We start from the raw sequence: 6,156 nt of genomic DNA, 5'->3' as shown, positions 1-6,156 counted from the left end.
TTAATAGGAAATATGCATGATTTATGGAAGTTTACCCTAAGACCTATGGAGGCATGGAAATCTTGCAGCATCTCCTTGAGAGCTAATAGTTGCGAATCCACAGCAGGCACAATGAGGAGAGTGTCGTCGGCATATTGCACTATAGGGAAATCAAGATCATGAGTTTCAATAGGCACGGAGATCACTCCATTTCTGAGCATATTGTTTACCAAAGTTTGTAGCAGATCGGCTGCAAGAACAAACAAGAGGGGTGACAGTGGGTCACCCCGCCTTACTCCCCTTTTGCAGGTAAATTGTTTTCCAGGCACACCATTTAGAATGACAGAAGAAGTACCAGAGGATAGAAGCTCTCTAATCCAACCAATCCACTTGCTATCAAAACCTTTGTGATGCAGGAGTTTGAGTATTAGGTCATGCTCAACAGTATCAAAGGCTTTGGCAAAATCCAGTTTAAGAATCAAGATAGGCTTCTTGGACTTGTGACACTGATGGATATATTCTAGAGTCCAAGCAATACAATCTTGGATAGACCTGCACTTAAGGAACCCATATTGGTTTTTATGAATGCACTTTAGGATAACCTTCTGCAATCTATTAGCCAGCAGTTTAGTCAGAAACTTCAGATAAGTATTTGTCAAGGAAATAGGCCTAAAATCATTAGGACTCTCAGGTGATAGCTTCTTTGGAATTAAGGTGACTAAAGACCCATTGATGATGCTAATAGTGACCTTTCCATCATAGAAATCTTGGAATAGCTGCAAAAAATCATCCTTCATGATGTGCCAGCACCGTTTGACAAACAAACCGGTAAAACCATCAGGGCCAGGGGCCCTATCAGTAGGCAGAGACTTAAGAACCTCATTTATTTCCTCCTCGAAAAATGGAGCAGACAAATTATCCAGATCATCCACTTTGTCAATCAATGAGGCTAGGTCAAACTTCATATCAGTCCCCTCAGAGACACCCATTCTATCCTTGAAAGTGCCCGATAACATGCCAGCCATCTGTTGGTGATCAGAGACAACATCACCATTTTCATTCTACAGAGAGGAAATTGAGTTCCTCCTGAAACGTTCAGTCGCCATTGCTTGAAAAAACTGAGAGTTCTCCTCCCCAACTTTTATCCACCGAATGGTACATCTCTGTTTCCAGTATAGAAACTGCAGGTGGAGTATTTCCTCGATGTGAATTTTAACAATTTTCCTGAAATTAAATTCAGGTCTTGGTAAAGGCTGTGGATTTGCTCTAGTGCTTCACTTATATCTTTTTGAGCACGGTGTGCTTTAGTATTTTTGAAGAAATTCTCTCTTGCTTCACTTAGATTTATTTGAGAGTTAATAAAATTTTCAAGAAATTCTCTCTTGCTTCACTTAAATTAATTTCAGAGAAATAAATATTATGCTCATGATCTTCACTTATATTTGTTTGAGCGTATCAAAAGCAACACATGAAAATTAGTCCCAAAGTGATAGATATCCAAGAAGGATATAATAACAACTTTCATGAATATCATTGGACAAAATAAACTTGATTCTTAGTAATAGTTTTGAGATATGATGATGTGATATGTGAGTCATGTTGATGAATAATTATGCTTTAGTAAGAATATTGGTGTTAAGGTTTGTGATTCCCTATGCAAGCACGAAAGTCAATAGTCATGCAATGAATTACATCCTACTTGTGGTGCATTATTTGGTGTTAATTATGCTTAATGCTCGCTTATGAGATTACTCGTTTCTTGGTTGGTCGCTTCTCAATCTTTTGCTAGCCTTCATTTTGCACTAAGTATGATCACTACTTGTGCATCCAAAATCCTTTAGACTAGTTTTGCCACATGAGTCCACTATACCTACCTATATGTGGTATTCTTTTGCCGTTCTAAGCAAATTTGTATGTGTCGTCTCTAATTTTCAAAATAAATTTCTCTTTTGTGTGCTCGTACCACTCGCGAGGCGGTGAGGGGTGGCTAATATTTTCCATGCTAGATGTGTTATTCTCACGATGAGTGTTTATTCACTTGTCATTGCACGAGAGTAAGGCAAAGGTATTAGGGATGCCAAGTCCCAAAATGAAAAATGAATTTACTTTATGTTGTCAAATAATAAATTCCTTGGAAAGTGTTGCTATGGAAGGCACCCGTGGATACGGTTAGCCATGGAAAGTGAAAGTATGGTTGAAAAAGGAACAAACTTTATTTTCTTTTTGGGAACCGCCTATGATATACCTAGCATGAAGTGTTGGGAACTCTAAGTCATTTTCGTTGGTGGGAAAAGTATGCCTCCTAAAATGTTTTTATCTCTCAATTTTCGCTTTGAGCTCTGGCACCTCTACAAATCCCTACTTCCCTCTATGAAGGGCCTTTCTTTCACTTTATGCAATTTTTATTTTGAGTCTCCGTCTTCTCTTATAAAAGCACCAACTAGGGGGCACAATGATCATACTTGAGCATTGGGTGTAGCTAATATGCGAGTGTGTTTCATGAATGCATCAATGATTGAGCATAGTGGGCTAGGGATGACTTATTTTAGCGTTGATATTTTGGAAGACATGGTTTCTTGTTGGTATGCTTGAGTATCTAAATTGTCATGTCAAAACTAGATATTGCTTTGAACAATTTAAAAGTCCAAATGTCCACGCTATAAAGAAAAGACTATGAGATGACATGTTAGGCAGCATTTACCTACTCGAGGACGAGGATGCTGATATGTCTCCAATGTATCTATAATTTTTGATAGTTCCATGCTGTTATATTATCATTCTTGGATGTTTTATAATCATTTTATGGTCATTTTATATCATTTTTTGGTACTAACCTATTGACATAGTGCCAAGTGCCAGTTGCTGTTTTTTTTTCATTTTTTACATTGCAGGTAATCAATATCAAACGGAGTCCAAACGCAACGAAACTTTTTGTGGATTTTTTTGACCAGGAGACATCCAATGGACCGGAGAAGCGTTTGGGGATGCTCCGAGGGGAGCACAACCCACCAGGGCGCGTCTGGAGGCCCAGGCGCGCCCTGGTGGGTTGTGCCCACCTCAGGTGCCCCTGGACCACCTCTTTGCTCTATAAATACCCCAATATTCCAGAAACCCTAGGGGAGTCGACAAAAATCAATCCCAGTGGCCGTAGAGTCCAGAACCACCAGATCCAATCTAGACACCATCACAGAGGGGTTCACCACTTCCATTGGTGCCTCTCCGATGATGCGTGAGTAGTCTTTTGTAGACCTTCGGGTCCGTAGTTAGTAGCTACATGGGTCCCTCTCTCTCGTTTGATTCTCAATTCAATGCTATTTTGGAGATCCATATGATGTAACTCTTTTTGTGGTGTGTTTGTTGGGATCCGATGAACTTTGAGTTTATGATCAAATCTATCTCTTTTTATTCATGAAAGTTATTTGAGTTTCTTTGATCTCTTATATGCATGATTGCTTATAGCATCGTATTTATTCTCTGATATTTGTGTTTTGTTTGGCCAACTTGATCTATTTATCTTGCAATGGGAAGTGGTGCTTTGTAGTGGGTTCGATCTTACGGTGCTTGATCCCAGTGACAGAAGGGGAACCGACACGTATGTATCATTGTTGCTAAGGATAAAACGACGGGGTCTATTTCTACATAAATAGATCTTGTCTACATCATGTCATCGTTCTTATTGCATTACTCCATTTCTCCATGAACTTAATACACTAGATGCATGTTGGATAGTGGTCGATGTGTGGAGTAATAGTAGTACATGCAGGGAAGAGTCCGTCTACTAATCTTGGATGTGATGCCTATATAATGATCATTGCCTAGATATCGTCAAGATCATTTGAAGTTCTATCAATTGCCCAGCAGTAATTTGTTCACCCACTGTTTTCTATTTTTTTTCTCGAGAGATGCCACTAGTGAAACCTACGGCCCCCGGGTCTCTTTCTCATATTATTTGGTTTTGCGATCTATTTTATTTGCCTTTTATTTTTAGATCTATTAAACCCAAAAATACCTGGCTGCAATTTATTTTATTTGGCGTTTGATCTATCAATTATTACAACTCGCTCACGCCTGTTTGCCAATTTGTGGCACCGTTACCCGAAAGGGATTGACAACCCCTTTAACGCGTCGGGTTGCGCGTATTTGTTATTTGTGTGCAGGTGCAGTTTACGTAGTGTTGCTTGGTTCTCCTACTGGTTTGATAACCTTGGTCTCATCATTGAGGGAAATACCTACCGTTGTTGTGTTGCATCATCCCTTCCTCTTTGGGGAAATACCGACGTCGTTCTAGCAGACATCAGGCATCCGATTCAACATGTTAAAATGCATCCACGGAAATCCCCCTCCTTTCTTGTCTCCTCCCGAGTCGCCCCTGTACGGCGACCGGGGGGAACCCTAGACCGCCATTGCCAGGCCCCCACCTCCCTCCCCCTCCCTCGCCGCCACCATGGGGCTCGGCCGGCAAAGCCTGGTTGAAGCTGATGACGGCGGGGATTTTCTCGTTCCCCCATGAGCTAGGGCTGGCGCGACGTGGCTCTGTCTGGTGTAGGCGTGGTGCAGACGCTGGGCGTCTCGGCATGGCGACGCATAGGTGGTGGCGGGCGTCGGTGTGTTGTCATGCTTCGGGCGGTGGGTTGTTCGTTCCCGCCCAGCGCGGCGAGGGTCGTTGGGGGGCGCTTCTGCTTCGTTCCGACGTGGTGGTGGCTCCGGTTTGCTGGCCCGTGGTGGCTCGGTCTGGCAAGTTTGGGTGGCTGAGGGTGATGTTGGGGAACATAGTATTTCAAAAAAAATTCTATGATCATGCAAGATCTATCTAGGAGAAGCATAGCAACGAGCGGGGAGAGTTTGTCCACGTACCCTCTAGACCGAAAGCGGAAGCGTTTAGTAACGCGGTTGATGTAGTCGAACGTCTTCGTGATCCAACCGATCCAAGCACCGAATGTACAGCACCTCCGCGTTCAGCACACGTTCAGCTTGATGACGTCCCTCGATCTCTCGATCTAGTTGAGGACGAGGGAGAGTTCCGCCAGCATGACAGCATGGCGACGGTGATGATGAAGTTACCGACGCAGGGCTTCGCCTAAGCACTACGACGATATGAGAGGTGTGTAACTGTGGAGGGGGCACCGCACACGGCTAAGAGAAGACTTGGTATGCCTTTGGGGTGCCCCCCTCCCACGTATATAAAGGGGGGAGGAGAGGTGACCAGCCTAAGGGGGGCGCGCCATGGGGGTTCCTACTTGGACTCCCAGTCCAAGTAGGATTTGCCCCCCCCCCCTTTCCTATTCCCACTAGGAGAAGGAGGGAAGGAGGAGGAGGAGAGAAGGAAAGGGGGCCGCCCCCCCAAACCCTAGTCCAATTCGGTTTGGGCTTAGGGGGGCGGCACGCCACCACATGGCCGCCGCCTCCTCTCTCCACTAGGGTCCATGAAGGCCCATTAACTCCCGGGGGGTTCCGGTAACCCCCAGTACTCCGAAAAATGCCCGAACCATTCTGAAACCATTCTGGTGTCCAAACATAACCTTCCAATATATCAATTTATGTCTCGACCATTTCGAGACTCCTCGCCATGTCTGTGATCTCACCCGGAACTCCGAACAAACTTCAGTTCATCAAATCACATAATCATAATACAAATCGTCATCGAAAGTTAAGCGTGCGGACCCTACGGGTTCGAGAACTATGTAGACATGACCGAGACACATCTCCGGTCAATAACCAATTGTGGAACCTGGCTGCTCATATTGGCTCCTACATATTCTACGAAGATCTTTATCGGTCAAACCGCATAACAACATACGTTGTTCCCTTTGCCATCGGTATGTTACTTGCCCGAGATTCGATCGTCGGTATTATCATACCCAATTCAATCTCGTTACCGGCAAGTCTCTTTACTCATTTCGTAATGCATCATCCCATAACTAACTCATTAGTCGCATTGCTTGCAAGGCTCATAGTGATGTGCATTACCGAGAGGGCCCAGAGATACCTCTCCAATACACGGAGTGACAAATCCTAATCTCGATCTATGCCAACTCAATAAACACTATCAAAGACACATGTAGAGCATATTTATAATCACCCAGTTACGTTGTGATGTTTGATAGCACACAAGTTGTTCCTCCGGTATTCGAGAGTTGCATAATCTCATAGTCAGAGGAATATGCATAAGTCATGAAG

Source organism: Triticum dicoccoides, chromosome 5A, assembly GCF_002162155.2.
Source record: "Triticum dicoccoides isolate Atlit2015 ecotype Zavitan chromosome 5A, WEW_v2.0, whole genome shotgun sequence".
Taxonomy (NCBI): Eukaryota; Viridiplantae; Streptophyta; class Magnoliopsida; order Poales; family Poaceae; genus Triticum; species Triticum dicoccoides.
The sequence above is the reverse complement of the archived record's forward strand: the minus strand, read 5'-3'. Positions refer to the sequence as shown.